Source organism: Arvicanthis niloticus, chromosome 19 (genome assembly GCF_011762505.2).
Source record: "Arvicanthis niloticus isolate mArvNil1 chromosome 19, mArvNil1.pat.X, whole genome shotgun sequence".
Taxonomy (NCBI): domain Eukaryota; kingdom Metazoa; phylum Chordata; class Mammalia; order Rodentia; family Muridae; genus Arvicanthis; species Arvicanthis niloticus.
In genome coordinates this window covers 43,976,640-43,996,487 of record NC_047676.1, presented here as the reverse complement: position 1 = coordinate 43,996,487, position 19,848 = coordinate 43,976,640, and positions in this window count along the sequence as shown.

Here is a 19,848-nt window from a genome sequence, read left to right as displayed (position 1 = left end):
CCCTTAGGCCTGTTCTGTTCCAGGTACCCAGGTAGGAAAAAGTTCCCAGACTTCCAACTGGCTTTTATATTTGATTCTTGATGCATTTATCTCCACTCCCTACTTTCCTGTCACTAAAAGACCTATGGGAACACACACACACACACACACACACACGGGGGGGGGGGGGAGAGAGAGCATGCACACACACTCATATTCTCTCTCTCTCTCTCTCTCTCTCTCTCTCTCTCTCTCTCTCCTTTTCCCATACTGTGAATCTTCCTTCAGCAAGATTTGACTTTGAAACAAACAATATCCGAGATAGTTGACTTTTATCTTTGGTCTTCACTATACAAAGTAGCTGGATGTTAGAATATAGAGAAGAAAAATATATAGGAAGAGCATATAGTAAATACTAATCCAGTCATTGAACCACACTAGTTGATTGGCATTTAGATTCTACATTGTTCACTGAAGGCCTTGAGATGAAAGGTAGTTGAGATCGTCTCTCTGCCAACAGACGTGGCTTCTAACAGCTGACCCCTGCCAAGGTTTTAAAAGTCCTATTGTCTGAGAGGTGATTTTTCTGGTGTCATTGTTCGGAACCAAAAATCAGAATGAGCTTAGAGTGAGAAGCACTTGCTCTGTGCCCAGTTCACACAGGGTACCGCTTTTACCCGCATTAATCAGATCCAAGCAGTCTCTCACCTCAGGAGCGTCTTAACACTTTGCTCACTTTCTTCTCAGCCTTACTCTGTTTTCACTGTTCCTTTACAGTCTCTAGGCAGGGAGGCAGAAAGGGATCACTCCTCCATTGCCTCTCCCACCTCCCCAGAAATAAAGGTCAAAGGTAGGAAAGGAAGCCAAGGATAGCTGCTGCTGCTACCCCGGCAGCTGTATGTTTCCAAAGACTGCTTAGCCAGCAACTGCCACGTTACTGAAAGCCGGATTTGGTATGACATGGAATTAGATACGGGAGTTAAAGAATATCTTTGGAAATATTTGAAAACTAATTGCTTGGATCCGTGATCAGAATACTTAATGGGTGGGCTGGAATTGTTTTGGTTTTTTGTTAGGTTGGGGTTTTTGTTTTTTTGTTTTGTTTTTGTTTTAGCATAGATGAGGGAAAAACAGAGAAAGCTTAGACACATAGGCCCTCTTTTGTCATAGCATTCAAGACAAGATGATATCCTGAGTTAGTTAGAAGATCCAGCTCTTAGTTCTTAACATATAGTGTAATGATGAAAGGATCTCATGGAACTAAATTCCTTACAACTCCACCCCCCCCCAATCAGTTATAGGCAGGTACCCTGTGCTTCAGCTAAATGATGCTTCTGTATCCTGCATACTATCATCTTTCTGCTTACACCTCTAGATCTAGTTTAAATATACCCTTGTCTTCAAAGCCTCTCCCAGGAGCATTTTATACTTTCTGCTATGGAAAATCAAATGATCAAGCCACAACCCAGCTCTGGCAATAAGATCTCCAGGGGTGTTAATAAATATTTCACTTGACTGTCATGTGCCGAAGTCTAGGTGATAACATTGAAGACGTCATGGTATTGGTTTTCCCTCTTCTGGCCTTACAAACATCATTTCAACCCCTTTCTAATATATTGCATTTGGCCTAATGATACATATCACTGTGGGCCTTTCAGGAAGTCACCTGATCAAGGTTAATCTGGACAATAGTGTTATTGACCTGTTTGGCCAGTTACAATCAACCCAGAAAAGAATGGGCAACCAGATACTAAGGCCCTTTAGCAGTAAAGCAAATCTGGCATTGGCTATGACTAATGGGGTAATGATTGTCATCACAAGCTAACAAAGACTCAAAAGGCATAAAGACTTACATGCCATAAAAAGTAGAGATGAAGACAGACAGAAAGTGCATCTCTCTAAATAAACAGTAATGTGTTAGACAGAAAGCAAGCACCTTCTCGGCCTTCTACGGCCCAGCTGGAGTCTCTCTGCATACGTAGGCTTCTCTATGCTTTAGTAATGGGATAGAACCTCATAACAGAGGGCTTGAGATCAGCCATCACAAGAGGCACCCATAGAGGCCAAAGTATATAATGTAAACGTCATAAGGAAGGAACTCTTCATGGAGATAGCTTTGATCATTGGGGATCCCAAGATGAGAAAGAGCTAGGCCAATTTGTGTCTTCTCTTCCTGGATTACCCAGGCATCCTCTTGATGTCCAACAGGGCCAGCCCTGTATTTTCCTCTCCATTGAAGCATGACCTATAGCACCCCCTAGATTAGCCATTCACAACCCTGGGTTGGGATGCCTTTGGGGGGTTGTATATCAGATATCCCATATATCAGATTACTATTCATAACAGTGGCAAAATTACAATTAAGTCATAACAAAATAATTTTATGATTGGAGGCCACAACAACATGAAGGAAAATATTAAAGGGTCACAGCCTTAGGAAGGTTTAAAACTTCTGCCCTAGGTGTTCATGGTGGAATCGTGTCTCATACCCTTGCCTTGTGTGCTTCCTACTTCCTGCCTTTTCTTGAGTACCACTTCACTCCCTTATTCGCCTTAGTCATGGCTTCCTCACCACCACTTAGAGGCTTACACTTCCCTAATAAATTGTCACTCCCTCCTTAGGCTCTGGTTGCTAGACACTCTGACTTCTATGCTGCCTGCTCACGCTGAAGGGCAGGTGCCAAATTTCTGCAGATGTGTGTGTCCACAGTCTAAAATCGAGTTTGAAAGGAGGCGGGACTGTTCTTCTTCCTTGTTTTTCAGCCTTTCACTGAAAAACCCCTGGCTTTTGTAGGGCAGGAAGACAGGACAGTGGAGGTGAGCAGCTCTAACAATTGAATTTAGAGAATAAAGCATCCTCCAGAGTCAATCACCGCTCTCTTACTCCCTGCACTCTTCATTTCTACATAAAAGGTCTTAGTCCTTCAGATGATTCCTTTATATTTTCATATTCTTCTCCAGTCATCTCTGGCTCCTTAACTGTCTGTCTCTGCTTACCAATTTCATCCATTCTAAAGCAGTTTTTTTCTTCCCTATAAATTTCAATCAATCATCCAGTCAATTACTTTTTTTATTTTCTGTTTAATAAAAACCCGCTAGACAGTAGACACAGAGTTGGTCTCCACCTTATTTCTTTAGGCAGGGCTGATCACTGAACTTGTAGCTCGTCAACTGGTGAGGCTCATGTGATGGTCTATGTTGATTATCATTTTGACAAGACCTAGATTCAAATCACCTAGGCCAAGCCTGAGGGATTATCTAGATTGGGCTAGCCTCTAGTCATTCCTGTGGGGGATTTGGGGAGGGGGAGTAGATTGATTAAGGTTTGAAGACTCACCATAAGTGTGAGCAACACCATAAATATTCCTGAGCTGGGTCTAAGGAGAAAGTGCATTGAGCAGCAGTGCCCTAGACCTTTGTTTCCTAGCTGCTGATGTCATGTGACCAGGTGCCCCAACTCCTGCTGCCAGGATCTCCTACCACTATGGGCTGTGCCCTTGAACTACAATCCCAAATAAACCTTTGTTAGGAGCCGCGGTGAGCGTGACAACATTCGCCATTACAAGATGGCGCGGGCATCCTGTGCTCCCACAAGTAAACAACTAACTGCGCAGGTACAAAAGGCAAAAGCGCGCCAAAGTCACTGCCCATCCCGGGTGTAATATGGGGTGATGAGTGAACAGCCAATCAGAAGTGAACACGCCACTCTAGGGTACATATAGCAGTGCCTTTCCCAGGCTTGGGGTCTTTCCCGCTTCTGCTGATACAAGAATAAAGCCTCATTGTAGTAACTACCCGAACACTGCCTCACGTGTCTCTTTCGCGGGACTCGGAAGGGGCGCGGAACAAACCTTTGCACCTTTTTTTGTTGGGATATTCTATCATAGCAACAAGAAAATTAACCAACACAGCAGGCAAGCCAGAAGGCTGCAGGCTCTACCTGTACCTGCCAGGCTCCACCCAGGGCTTCAGTCACAGATGTATGCTGTCACACCTAAATTGTACATAGATGTTGAGACTGAACTCAGATCCTTTTGCTTTTGTAACAGGCACTTTACCCATCTTCCCAGTGCTTTGAAATGTAGGAATTATGGTACTAGAATCTTCTCTGTAGTCTCTGCCATGCTAGAAGAGAAAATTTATACATGCTAAATTCACTGCAAACTTAAAACACTTTTATACTAGAGCTTGTGAACCACTAGTGAATTATACAGAGGTCTAATACATTCAGTGATCATTTGAGAGAGGAAAGAGAGAGCACTATTTAAGTAAGTAGCTAAATATTTATAGTTGCGGAATGCCTGGAGAGAAAAAGTCATGGGCAAAAAGAGATTTGGGGGCCTCTGTGAACCCGTGGTTTCTGGAGCGCTCACTGCCCTAAAAGTAGATTGAACAAGCAGCATGCCAACCTATCTGTGTCAGCAGACGAAGGCAATACCAACACTTGGAAACACCACAGGGGAGGCTTGACTAAAAGTTGACAACGGGGGGATTTATGTTTCTATTCTTGGTACTCTGACCATATACTTGACAAGAGGCAGTTTAAATGGGGAAGAATATTTTGGTCACAGTGTGAGGAATTACCATGCATCATGGAGGGCAAGGCATAGCTGCAGGAGGATCCACTGATCCACCGTGTCAAGAATGTGCTGTGTGGATTCCTCACGTCTGCATGTTATGACAGAGTAGAAAACTGAGGGCCGTAGGCAGTGAGGCTGGGACATAAAACCCCCAGGCTTTTTCTCAGTGACCCAGTTCCTCCAGTGAAGCTCCACCTCCTCAAAAGTCTACAATTTTTTAGAACAATACCACCAGCTGGGCCCTCAGGAGCCTGCGGGGCACGTTTCATAGTCAAGCCATCAATAGCACTGTGCACTCAGTGGGTCAGGTTCAGATGCGAAATGTGCCAGGATCTTTAATCATACCTAGTGTGACACTGCCTAATAGATACATTTGGCCATTCACTTTGGTATGATCATCCAGTATACACATTTCAGTCATGTGGTACATGCATATATGTGTGTGTCCATGTGTGCATGTGAGTGTGTGTGTGTGTGTGTGTGTGACTTTATTTTATTTCGTTGTTTGTTTGTTTGTTTGTTTGAGACAGCGTTTCTCTGTAGCCCTGGCTGTCCTGTAGACTTGAACTCAGAGAGCTGCATGCATGTGCTACCACTAATATCCTAATAATGTCCTTTTTATTTTGCTTTTTGGCTTTGATTCTCTGCTGGGTCATTAGAATATTCTCCAACAGTTAATTATACTAGTGTTCAGTACGAAAGAAACACAATAGAATGTACACACACACACACACACACACATCAAACTCCAGGACAAAGGGGTCAACTTCCTTTCTATCCCCAACTGAAGGAAAGTTGGTTCTCCTGGAGACATGTCTTTGGCTGTATTTTGTGAACAAAGGATCTTTTTACCAACAGACATCCTAGAAGAACGTCAGAGAAAAAGAGGTCTTTGCATTCCTGTCCCCATGCAGAGGCTAACTGAAGAAGAGACGTCAGAGAAACTGCTGGTTCAGCAGCTCGTTTAACCATGATGGCAGGGATAAGTGTGGGTTACAGACAAGAGAAAGTCTACATGGTGGAACCAGCACAGGAGACAAGGGCCTTTAAAGCTGCTCCTCCTGCTTCTCCTCTTCCTCCTCCCCATCTTCCTCCTCCACTCTTTGTTTTCAACCCACAACACTCAAAATGGTTGGTCTCCTGCTCAAAGAAAAAAAATCATAATGGAATGATTTCAAGCATGCAGAATAGAGAGTGGAGCATTTGCTCTTTTAATATTTAAGATGAGACGGCTAGAAAATATGTATTATTCATGCAAGTCAAACCCATGGGTTGGGGAAGGACTTGCATCATTCTGGGGGAATCTTGAGTTCAAAATCAACTGAGTTTTAACTGCTGCAACTGCTGGGTGTGGTGTAAGTTGCCACTGAAGAGCAAACCTTACTTGACTTTCAGCTTGGCTGGGAAAGGAATCACAGCAGGTTACAGAGAGCATTAAGGGTTTATTGTACTTTCTTACTTCCTGTATTAACTCTCTCCCCCTTCCCCTTTCTTCTCACTCCATTCCTTATTCCTCCCCCCTTTAATTCCTCCCGATTTCCTGGTGCTGGAAATCAAAACTAGGCCTCCATTTTTCTTTGTAGCAGAATAAAATTTCATTGTGTATACATTCACTTTCTAGTTATATGCTGGTGGATACCTAGGCTACTTCTGAAACAGCATGAATCCCCTGTAGCTAGACTGTTCTGCCTGGTCTCACAGATCTATACCAACACTGCTGACACAGAAGAATATGTAGAGAATGTGTCAGATTTGGGGTGGCGCTCTGCCTTAGGCATATTCTCCTGTTTGGCTTCTACTGTAGGAAAGCACTTGACTGTTATGTCAGCATCTTTATGAACATGTGTCACGTATTATTACAGCTATTGCTAATAACTTTCTGCGGCCTCTCAGATATAGAGAGCATTCTAATGATTACTTGAAGGCACTGTCCTCCCAGAATGCCAGTTGATGAATAAGCACAAATAGATTAATTAAAACTGCAATATCAAAACAAGTGATGTTTGTAAAAGCTGCTAATTTACATATAAAAACCTAGTGGTAAGCTGTTCAAGTAATTAAGTTTGGGGGAGATTGGCAATGGGAATGCTAAAGAGAACTCGCTAGATGATTAATGTAGAGAAGCAATATGATTTAATGTTTCCATAAATTTAATTATCGTGGTGAGACTAGGCTATGTCACGGTTCTAACCTTTGTAGAATTTTACAGTACATGTTTGCAACATAATCATAAGGGATGGTTTTGTGACAATTTCTTAATTCTACTACACCGTCGGTGTTATTCTTTGTGCTGAATGAGGATGAATTAAAAGCATAATATAAAATTTTCTATTTAAAGTTTTCACAGGGAGGTAGATATCTTAAATCATGTACAAAACTAACAGAAAAAAAATGGAAATTTGACAGAAAAAATGAGGTGCTAACATATTATAACCACACAAATCAAACTTTATAAGTAAGAGTTTTCATGTTGCCTGAATAATCACCTTTTATTATAAGACATTTATAGAAACTAAATATTCAAATGAAGTGCTTATTAAGGCAATCTCTACAAATTAGCAGCTATTTTTAATAGCTGACATTTAAGGGTCTTTGATTTAGTCACACTGTGTAAATGGAGGCCAGCTTTCACAGAAAAAAAACATTTTAAAGATGTTTTCCAGATTTACCTTTGACTGCATTGCTCCACAAGTGGCCTGTTCATTTGTACTTACACCAATTGAAAGCCAGGACTGTCCTGGTGTCAGACACAAGCAAGCACAGCCACAGAAACAGCACACTTGGGTTGTGGTATCTGATGTTAAGTGTTTAAAATAGTTGAAGAAAACAAACAAACAAAAAAAAAAACCCAAGAAAACAAGAAGCTTACAGGAATCATTCATTACACCTCTCTTCCTCTCTCTCTCTCTCTCTCTCTCTCTCTCTCTCTCCCTCCCTCCCCTCCCTGTGTGTGTGTGTGTGTTTGTATTTGTGTTTGGTTCTCTGTGTGTTTCTCTCTCTCTCTCTCTCTCTCTCTCTCTCTCTCTCTCTCTCTCTCTCTCTGTGTGTGTGTGTATGTGTGTGTATGTGTCTGTGTATGCATGTTTACAATTTGTCAGAGTGATGTGGAGCCTAAGACCGAACCCAGAATTCTTCCTCCTTTATCTCATTCATTAAGGCAGGGTATCTCAGTTGAACCGAAGCTCACTAATATTTCTAGTCCAGCTATCCTGAGTGTTCCAGGGGGTTGGGGGCAGAGTCCCCAGGCTGTGGTACAGATTGAGGTGGGGGTACTAGACAAAGTTTCCAGGCTGTACTATGGGTTACAGTGGGGAGGGGGTGATATCCGACAGTTTCACCTTTTCCTCCAGTGGAGGAAACACGTTGAGAGTCTAAGGAGGGCGAAAAAGCTGGAGGTTGGGGAGAGTACATTATTGGACACACACACACACACACACACAAAAAAAAAAAAAAAAAAAAAAAAAAAAAAAAAAAAAAACCAAAAAACCAAAACTCTAGGAGCTTCAGCTTCAACTGATCATGGGCTGGCATATGCTTGTCCAGGAAAACTAAACAAGATTGGAGAAAGAATCAGCTGAGTTCATCAGGAATAACATGACCCAAGACTTTCACAAAGCCTGCAACTGTTTTCAGTTTTGAAAGACTTCAGAGGACACTGAGTCTTCATAAGGATTTCAGGGCAGCAACACTGAAGTTAGACTAAGGATAACAAAGTTCAAAATAAGATTCAAACCTCAAATTATTTCCAAGTAATTTTAAAGCTGGTAGAAAACAAAGTTCAAGAATATGTAGAACCTTGTCTTAGTGATGCAGGATCAAAGTCCCAGCTGCCTTAGAAGCTGATACATGGGAATTACGAGCTCAAAGTCAGCCTGAGCAACTGAGTGAGTGACCCCCTGTCTAAATGTAGAAATGTAAGCTGCATGGTAGAATGTAGTGCAGAAGTAGAGTTGCTTATGTAACATGTGTAAGGCTGTCGATTCAGTCCCTAAGACTGAAATATAATTATGTAAATGATATTCACAAGCATACGATGGATGTGCAGGTCATTTAAAATTGACCTAGAATGGTGTGACTGAGTGAGTAGATGAGGATACTGTAAGAGTTAAAATTGTATTCCATCTGATGAAATAGCAAGAGGAATATGGAACGTGTTAAAGAGAGATACAGAGGATGGAGGAGAGGGTTCAGAATCAAGCTTTATGAACGAAAAGGACAGAGTCTGAGAGGAAGATTTCACTGATTAGGGAAAACATGAACTAAAAAATTGCCCATGAGAACATTAGTAGATTTGAGGGATGGTGAGATAGTATCAAAATTCAATACAGACAATCCAGTATCAAGCAGTCAAGGGTCAGCTTCAACGTACATAGTAGACTCATTGTCAGGATAACTGAAACTCCTTCCTCCATTCCCTGGCCCTCATCCTTTAAGATGGGACTTTATAGTGAGTATATGGTAATGTCCATTAATTTTCTACCTCTTCAAGCAAATATAAACATTGCTACTGGGCAAACATATTTCTTCCTGTTGGAAGCCAGATAGAAAATAAGCTTTTTAAAAGAAGCCACATGCTCAAAATAGAGTGGAGAGGCTGTACAATATATAGGAAATATTGTCCCGGAGTCACCTCCCACAGAGAGACAGGCCTATTGATAGCAGTGAAATGCGCTTGTACATTAGTGTACTTTCTGAAGACAATAGGAAGGGAAGGACCACTGCCGTACTGGAGTGACTGGATAAGCCAATTAGCCATTTTCATAAGTGGGTGGAGAATGTAAACCATAATGGCTATGGTATTTAAGACATTATACCTTTGAGGAAGGGGGAGATGTTAGGAATGAATGGGAAAAGATCTACAAAGAAGCAATTTTCAAGAAAGTAGTTTAGGGCATTTCTTGGGAAACTTCTGTATCAAGTCAATTAAGATGTGGCCAGAGAAAATACAAGGAAAACACAGAAAGGACTCATTCACTGGACTCCAGTGTCTACTGGATAACTAGATAGTGTTTTGTAATTAAAAAACAAACAAACAAACAACAACAAAAACAAAACGGAGCAGAAACCAAGAAGATTATGTTAAATGAGTTTGGATTAGGTTATGGTTAAAGATATACCTGAATTTAATGATTTCATATGACCAGTTGATCCCCAAATGCAGATGTTAAAAATTGTACATTTTAATTTGTATTAATTATTACTTGTTAATAATACAAAAGACTTCCCGGAGGCTGATACCAAGAATGGCTTAAAAGTAGCAAAGATACACATTCCTTAGACAGTCGGGCTGCCGGGCTGGTGTCTGGAAAGTGACAATTGACATGTGGCTGGAGGAATGGTGGGGGTTCTCTTCCTGCCTCCTGAAAGCCTCCCTTTGAAAAATGCTTTTGCTATTGTTGGCTTTCTGCAAGACAAAACCCAGGTATCAGAATAAGCTTATCCCCAAGTATACACAGGGTGAGGTCTTGTTCTTTCCCCATCCCTCTCTTTTCCCTGCTCTCCCCCTCCCATTGTTCTGTGTGCCTTTCTCTCTGTCTTCTTCCTCTCTAGTTGCTAATCCATTTGCTCTTGATTTTTGTTAATTACCCTTGATGATGCTTTGGTGTTCGCAATTGTCTGAAGTGTTTCGTGATACTGTTTTCAGGAGGTTGAGGAAGAAGGGAGAACTTATTGGCCTTTAAAATTCTATTGAATTTAACTGAAGGAACTCATGGGAGTATTTGATTTGCACACACTAGGAACGCCCTAAGAGACATGCCTCAATGTTCCACTCATAATAGGTCTAGGGTTTTAATTAGCTTTTCATTTGACTTGAAAACCACCAATTCCCACACAGTGTTCAGAATGCCTGGAAAACCCCTATCATTTTCCTGTCTCTCTGTGTCTTCTTCACATCCAGCCCACACTCTTCTTCGCTCTCTGTACAAACGAGACTGGAGAGTGGAAGAGGGGGAAGAAATAAGGAAAAGGGAGAAGAGAGAGAACATATAGTGCATTGTTTGGGTTCTGTGATGGGCTCTCAGCCTTCACTGTCGTGGGGAGGCACAAAGCTTCACAGGAAGGATTCAAAATGCAGTAATGGGTGGGAAGTAGAACACCCCCACCGCCCACTTTGCTGTATGACCACATAACACAGTCACTTCCTTTCCCTTTCACGAAACACCTCTGATGAGAAAAGTAAGTATAAAAGGAATGCCATGTGAATTGTCGAAAGCTTGTGTGGGGCCAAAAGTATAAAAATATAAAAAGATGAGAGGGAGGAGACAGACCCACACAGAGTGACAGAGCGAGTACTGCACCTAGAGCCAACTATTGTAAAATTGGCCTTCTCAGCGAAGGGCTGATCTCCTAGTCCAACATATACGACACCCCAACTGTAATCAGAGTTGAAGAAACAAGGACCTGCCCTTGTGACAAGCATGTACCTTTCCCATCTGTTCTTCGCCCAAATGCTAACATACTTCCTGTTTTGTATTTAGCAGACCTTGGCTACAATAGGAATATAAACGGAGATGCTATTTCAGAAGTTTCTGCACCTTTTTTGCAGAATGTGTTTACTAATCTGGGTTAGTCAACACTTTTCTTTTATACAAATCTTAACTTGTTTTTTTTTTTTTTTTTTTGGTTTGTGTGTGAATAGTAGGAGCTTGTCTCTGAGGTTATAAAAGGTTTACACCTGAAGTTGGTGGGAACATTCATTCTGCTGAACAGCTGAACAACTATTAACCATTTAGCAAGACTAACAAGGATGTATAACAGAGTCCTTGGCTGATAAGTAGAGGAATATACAGTGGGCATCAACTTGTGTGTGCATGGGTGTGTGCAGGTGTGTATGTGTGTGTGTTTCTGTGTGTGTGTGCGTGTGCATGTGTGTGAAGTTATAAAATTACTGGACTAATTCTTACATTAGCATAATTACCCTTCAATACTATCTAATTTATAGCAGCCACATCTTATTTATTTTCCTTTTTCATTTGTTCATTCAAGCCATAAGTTCTTAGTTTTAGCTTTGTCTCTTTTATTGTTATTTTGTGACAAGGACAACAGGAACGTATCACCACACCCAGTTCATTCAATATTGGGGATTGAACAATAGACAAGCACCATACCAACTAAGCCATATCATTACCATAGTAATGTTCTTTAAAGACATTTTGGTTTTTGAGGTTTTTTTTTTTCCCTGTCAGAACTCTTAGAAAAAAAAAAAATGAGTCACCTTGTCAGACACTGAAATCAAGAGGTAAGAAACAATAGAGAAAGTCTCAAGACAGATTTCAGAAAGATAGTTACAAGGCAGTGTGCTTGATTTGTGCTGGCAGAGACTGGTAGAGAACGAAAAGATGGTCACGTGATCTGGGAACAAGGAGCTCAATGCAGTTTCCCAGGGGAAAGGAAGTCTACTCAAGCTTGTCTTGAAGCCAGAATTAAAAACATCAGAAAGTTGTGTAGCAGTCCAAAAAGAAACAACATATAAATACCAATTTACTCTGATGCAAAATAGGGAGAGAATCAGTTATTCACTGCAGCTAGTTGGGTGAAATGTACAGTAAATAACTGATGAGCAAGGACACTGAATAAGGGGAGGGGGTTGAGGTAACATTGATTTCTTCTTGGCTTGAAGGGTTAGATTTTTTCTTGAAGCTTCTGATGGCTTTTCCAGTTTCTTCCAACGGTAAGGGAAAACAAAAAGAGATAGTTTAAAGAAGAAAAGAAAAGAAAAGGAAGCCTTTCTAAACATTCAGGTGAGACAAAAATACAGGCTCAGCAGAGATGCAAGAAAGACAAGTTGAGAGATGCTAAGGAAGAAGCCACAGATGCCCCCGACTGGCTGAGTGATGAGGAACCGATGTCATGTGGGATCCGTAGTGTGCTACTGGCCTGTGGTGTGGATAACAATGGTGTGTATGAAGAGAGGTGAAACAGATAGAGATGTTCACATAAGAGATGGACAGAGAGAACCATAGGAAGTTCAAAAAGTAGTAAAATGAATAGCTAGCTAGAAAAGCAAAAACTGGGAGTCCGTAGGTCGTGTGTAACTGAGTCAGGAATGATTTTATTTATATTGTAGAGCCTAAATCAAGCTGACAGAAGGCTGGGGCATGAGTGAGAGGGAAGAGGAAGGATCAGCAGGGGTAGATTGCTGGGCTGCAGCACTGTGACAAGGAGGAGACATACAGGGCATTAGCCAGGAGAAGACTCAGTGTCTAGGGTACAAGGGATTGGTTTTGACTTCCTCATCAGAGAGAACTTGGAAAATATCAAGGAGAGGAGGTGAGACTGATGGTGAAGAGTGAAGGTACAACAATCAGGTAAACCAAGGTTATGGTGAGCTTCACAGCATAGACCAGTAAGTAATTCTCCATATGCATATGGTAGGTTTCCAGGATGCCTTTGAAAACACATTGGACAGCTGGGGTTTTCACAGTAGCTTGATAGAGTTAAGACCTGCTGTCCATAGTGACCAAAGAGTACGTTGTTCAAAAGAGCATCATGAAAATGGATCGACATACCAGGTAGCTTTCAACTAACTCAATAATCAGGAGAGTGAGACACTGCTAAGTATTACCAAAGTCTAACATGTATGCATTTTTATATAAGCAAAAATTAGTTCTTATAAAGCTTTAATAGAAACTAAAGTTACCAAGGCTGCAACTAGAATATACATTTTTTAAAAGGCTGTAGTATTTTTGTGGAATTTGCATTACTTTAGCATGATTTTTTCCCTGGTATCTGAGCTGCAATATTGAACACCCTTATCAGTCTACATTTGCATAGCATCCAGCAATTCCACATCACCCTAAGCATTTGCATACTCATTTGCATTCTAATATAGTCATGCCTAAGGATTTGGATGTTTATATACACGTTAATTCCCTTATTATTTTATAATTACAGCATTAAATTAAGATGTAATTAATGTGTCAAGACCAATGTCTTAGTCTGTTTTGTGGTGCTATAATAGATTATTGAAGCCTGGGTAATTTATAAAGAATAAGAATGGGGCGTCTATATCATACCCCATCTTCAGATGGCTCAGAAAGCATTTCAGAAGATGAGGCAGAAAGATTGTAAGACTCTCAGGTGGGAGATAACTACAAAAAAAAAACTGTTCTTTGGCCAAAACATGGTAGTTACACACACAAATTCACAGTGTTTGTGACAGCATGCTCATGATCTGTGTGAGCCCAACCTAGTCAACATCCTGGTGTGGAGAGTGGAGGTGAGCAGAGTCCCAACGCTCACTAAGAAGATGCTGGCTATTGATACATGCTGGAAGATGGAGAAATAAGATTCTTTAAAGGTATAGCCCCTGTAAGTCTACCTCATTCCAGTTGAAGGTCACACATTCAAAAGTATATGGGCAGCACAAACTGAACTTGATTGTTTTAAAAAGTTCAAGACACAGAATGAGGTAGGGAGGAAATGGAGATTGATCTTAGAAGATAAAAAGGGGATGTCAAACATGGTCAAAGTACATTTTATGAAATTCTCAAAATTCTGAAAGAAAACCCCTGAGATTCTCTTCTTGCTGTTGCAGAGATGAAGAAACCCACACTAAAGATCTCCACAGCACATGGGGTGAGGTATCCTTGCCATTCCATACTATGCAAGAGTGATAAGAGGGATGGAGAGGTGGCTCAGTGGTTAAGAACACTTCTGCTCTTTCAGAGAACCCGAGTTTGATTCCCAGAACCCATGTCAGGAGGCTCACAATCACATATAACTCCAGCCCTGGGGGAACTGACACCTTATTCTTGCCTCCTTGGGCACATGCAATCACATGTGCATACCCACATACAGACACAGAGACACAGACCAGACACACACAGACACACACAGACACACACACACACACACACACACACACACACACACACACGTAAATAAAGATGAACCTGAAAAAGAAGGCAAAGCAATTGAGAGAAGAAAGAAGAGGAATGGAACGGCAGGAGCTGAGGGAAACAGAAGGGGAGGGAAACAAAATCAACCTTTATTAGCAATCCATTTTCAATATAACTATGCCATTCCAATTATTAAATGCCTCACCTATAGTACGTTAGATTTCTATCATGTCAGCTTTGGAACATACATTCAGATAGATTGTGTTCATTTCAACAGTAAAGGAGAAAAGAGGTTTTGTTATTGGTGGTGGTGGGTTTTTGTTTGTTTGTTTGTTTTGCTTTGCTTTGCTTTGTTTTTTTAAAATTATATTAAAGGCAGATTTATTGGGAAGCTGTTCACTGAGCCCAAGGATGACTGAGGCCAGGGAAGTCACCACAGAGAAGCGGGGTGTCCTCGAGAGGGAAGAGAACAAAAGAAAGGGCCTGCTTGCAGAGAGAGACAGGAAGAGAGAGCTCCATAGTAAGCACTGTCGTTGTTGTTTAATAGTCAGAGATTAGTGGACCTGATCATCAGCAAAGATGGAAGCAAACAGCATTTTAAAGAGGGTGGTACCATGGGCGAGATGCAGTGAGGAAAAGGAAGGGGATGCAGAGTTTTGTTATTCTTTCTCACATTCTCTCTCAAATAGATGTTCAAGATGTTTTTAAAGGAAGCTATATATCCTTGAGATTGTAAGATAAGTGAAGGGGGAACAGGAGTTCCGCTGGCAGCTAGGCACTATCTATAGACCCCGAGAAGACTGTTAGACAGTGCTGAAGGTCCCTCTGAGGTCCGAAACAGGATTTGCCAAGAGCCTCAACCATTACCACGCTATGACCTTTCCTAGAACTGCTCATCAGGACCTCTTCTGTGGGAGCAGGGAAGAGGGGCATGGCTGCCATAATCCAGGAGTGAAGATTTCATCAACAGGAGTAGCAAAAATAAATAAATAAAAGGGATCATTATACGGTCATAACAGTTTAAGTAGGGAGTCATGATTAGGGTCAGAAAGTGACATCTAACAGTATCATAAAATCTCCTTTCCTTTGTATCTCAGGCAACACCAGGGCTCTCAGCAGAGGTACAGCCCCTTCGTCTTAATATTCCAAGGCTGACAACTTGCTTATTTCTTCCCCACTGTTTTTGCTCACTGCTGGTACTCCTAAAGAGGTTTCCTGTGTTCTTGCATGGGACTGTTGGCATCAAACACTCGCCCAGCATTCTGCCTAAAGAAAATCTAAGGCGAGAGATGAGGTGCCGACGGAAGCCTCTAGTAGAGAGAAGAGGAACGTGGTACAAACCTATGCAGACACTGTGGAAATTAGCGTGGAGTTTGGAGATGTTTTTTTCAAACACCTGTAAATCCTGTTTGCAAACCCTGGTGGATCTAAGCATATGGCATAGTTAACTTGACATCTTATCAACTTCACACTCAAGGGAAGAGGGAACCTCAGCTAACGGATTCCTCCAGTGTACGGGCTGATTGGCCTGCCTCTTGGAATAATAGATACAGGAGGGTCCAGCTCACTGGAGGTACCCATGCTGGGCAAGTGGATGGGGCTGTATAAGAAATGTGATGCTGGAAGATGGGAACCAGTGTTCCTCCATAGTCTTTGCTTCCGTTCCTGCTTTGCCCTCCTTTAATGATGAACAATTAACCTATTAACCTAAATAAACCCTTTCCTCTTCAAGCTGATGTTGGCCAGTGTTTTATCACAGCAACAAAAAGCAAATTAGGGGAGAGCCTGGCACCTAGAAAGGGTATTGCTGTGGAGGACCTGACATATTATGTTTGTGGGATGATTATAGAACTATTTGCAAGTTTGGTCTGGACAAAAAAAAAAAAAAAAAAAAAAAAAAATTGAGTGTTCAAAGCTTAACTACCTAGTGTGTGGTAGATTGGAAGGTATGGATACTGAGAGAATGCAAACAATAGAAACTTGTGGCTTGTGAAGTTTCAGAGGGAAGTTTGAGAGTCATTTAAAGACTCTATCACTAAGAAGCCATGGTCCAGGTCCAGGACCCAAGGCTGAAAAAGCATCACAGTAAGAAAAGAACTTGTCAAACAATATGTAAGTGTCTTTCATATGGTACTTGTTTTGAGGGCGTATGAGGTTATAGAGAGTGGCTGAGACTTGGCACCGTGTGGTAGGATTAAAGTCTTTCTGAATAAAAACTCAGAAAGGCCATTGGTGAAGGTATAGCCCATGTAGTGGGTTATTTGAAAGGGTCATGAATAGAACATGAAACCGGTACCATGTGGCAAGGAAATGACAGAAGAGGTCATTGGTAAAGATGCAGCCTCAGTTGCAGTGGAGACCCCAGCACATTGGAGATGACAGTACTATGGAGTGCCTATGGAGTGTCCACCAAAGGCAAGTGCAGAGTAGCCTAGCCTGACCCTATGAGACAAGCTGCCTGTCCTGTGGGTGGAAGGGCTGGAGAGGAAGGGCTACCCAAGATTGCTGGAGCGAATAGGATCCAGATGAGTTCCAGATGTCAGACATTGAACTATTTACACTTTTAAATTTGGTTTTGTATTGATCTTGGTTCTTCCCTTTAGGAATGAAACAAATATCTGGCTTTTTTTAATTATTATTTTAAAGGAGCCCACAGTTGAAAGACTTTGAGTTTTTAAATAGAACTTTGATTTTTACAGAATTATTAAGATTAAACAAAACAACTGGCAATAAATACTATCAGCATTGTGGGGAAGGAGGAACCCTAAATCACCTTTGGAGGGAATGAAAATGTGGTGCAGCTACTCTGGAAATCAGTGCAGAAAAATCTCCAAAAAACTAAAAATAAATCTATGACTCAGCTCCGCTACTCCTTAGCATATGCCCAAAGTCTCGATATACTGTTCTGTAAATATGTGCCCGACGTTGTTCATCGCTTAGGTATTCAATAGATAATGAGACTGTGGTCCATGTACACTATAGAATACTAGTCAGCTATAAAGAAAAATTAAATTGTGACATTTGTAGGTAAATGGGTGTGCCTAGGAAAGTATTACATTGCATGAGGAAATCCAGACTCAGAAAGGCAAGTGGACCATGTTCTCTCTCTTCTGCAGTACCTAACTCCAGATTCTCAAGTGCGAGTGTATAACATGCAGTAATCAGAGAAACCAGTTAGGTACACCTGGATGCCATCCTTCATCTAAGAAGATTCTCTTCACAGCAGAGGGAGACCATCACTGCTCGGGCAACTCGGGGAGGCAGGATGCTGGAGTTTGACTGCACTCACCCACTCCGGCACCTGGCAGATATTCAGCTATCTGAGAAGCTGTGGGGACACCACCGCTCCGGGGTGGGATAGCACAGTCTGAGGTCCTGGGGACAGCCGGAGCTGGCTGGGGGAGGGGGTTCCCCAGGCCTGCAGGGTGGCCAGGGACCATCTGGTTCTCAGGATCTTGGGCATCCAGGCACCCCTGGAAGCCGCGGAAGAGCTGAGAACTGAGTGGGGGCCCACGGGCTGGACTGGCCCATGGCCAAAGGGGAGAGGGAGAGAGCACTCCAGCTGGGTCCTGCAGGGATGAGAGTTCTTGGCTTGGTTTGGGTGTTGCTGTGGCTGGGACGCAGAGAGGTCTTCTGCCTGAGATTAGACAGCAGCTCTGTAGGAGAAGGCCTGTTCCATTGTTCCCCGTGGCAGATCCCAATGAAAAGAGACAGTCCATGGTTTTAAGGCTTTTATTGTTGTGGTGGAAAGCAGATGAGAAAACCATAGCCCGGTTTCTCAGGGCTAGCCTGAGGTTAAATACCTTTTGCAGGGAGGAGTGTCTGGAAAGGAAAGCTTAATGGGCTAAGCCCTTCTGGTCTTTAGGTACTTCATTAATACAAGATCTGTCTTGAGGCTACGTGGCCTGTGATCACATGCTCTGTTGGGCCTTGGATGAGGTAACTCCATTTAACCTGCCACCTTCAGTCACGTGGGACACAGGTAGAGGGCATGATTAACAAGTCTCCACCTCCAGAGATTTAAATATTAATGAATTATCAAAAGGCCAGGGGTGTAGCTAATTAAGTTATTCCCTCCCTTTTTCCCCCTCCCTATAAAAATTAGGCTCCCCTGGCTTTTGGCAGGGAAGCTTGTACCCTCTATATCCACTCAACATGCCATGAACAATAAAGCTTTGGAAAACCTGACTCCACGTGTTGCCTGGTCTCCTCGCCAGATTCCCAGCCTTTGGAATCCTGGAACCTTGTCGAAGCAGCTGCTGGCCCGCCCACCGACAGCTGAGTGAATGTGGGACCCTCCGCGGCGGTGTGGGAAGCCCAGCGCCGGACTCCATCCTCCCCCCCGTGAGATTTTTTTCCCCACAGCTGGCGCAACCAACGTGGGGCACGACCATGCATCTGCAAGAACTGACCTGGCTGGGTCTGCTAAGCAAGTATACTTCCTGCGAGATACTAGGTCTCTCTTGGTCCTCTCTCAGCCTGCACCCCGCGCTTTCCCCACCTCCATCCTGCCGGAGTCCCTAGACCCCAGATGGAGGCCAATCTCATGGACCTGTAGCCATGTGACCCCACAGTCTCCCGTTTTGCCACGAGCCCACCCACCGCCGAAGCTTGGGCCCAAAACGGAGATTTCTCACCGAGAGAGTTCTGCACCCGCCTGTGCTAAAATCAAGCTGATTTCACTCCCTGCCCAAGTGCGAGCCCACTGAGTCCACTTGTCCACTTTGCCCAGCGTGAGCCCGCCTGCTTAGCCTCTGCTCCTCTACAATAGACCCAGTCTCCCTGAGACACCCATCTCTGACAAAGGATGGTGCAGACCAGCAACAGAGATCCACACTCGTGCACCCATGCATGGGCCTACATTGTTTCCCACAGGTGGTGGACAACGTGCGCAGAGCCAGCTCCACAAGTACCCCCCCCCCCCGTGTCTGCAAAAACCATGAGTAACATCACTCTGTCCACCCTACCCCCTCTTTCTCTCTCTGATTCTTAGCTATAGCCTAACCCCTGCCTAATACAAAAGGACTAGGTCTCTCTCCCCACGTGTACTCCAGCTCAAGGGCAAGATGGCAGTGGCTTCTTAGCCCCCCCACTCTCCCCATCCCCCCAGCTCCACAGAGGGGGTTCCTTCACAGCTAATAGCTGTCCTTCAAGCCACAGCACCTGCTGTAACCCTCTTTCTAAGACTCTTTCCCTTGGCTGAAAGACTCCTTCTCGCGGCTGAGACCGTCCTCCTCTCTCTCTCTCTCTCTCTCTCTCTCTCTCTCTCTCTCTCTCACCAGCTCCAAACTCTAGCCCCTAGCGCCCTGCCAGGAATCTTCTTTGTCTACTCCCCCCTGTCATAGGCGACAGGCTACAGCTATTTGGCTCAGCCCACTTGCCTGAAGCAACAGGGTGGAACCCTGCTTGCTACCCAGCCCTGTGTTCCTTAGCCAGCCTATGCTTCC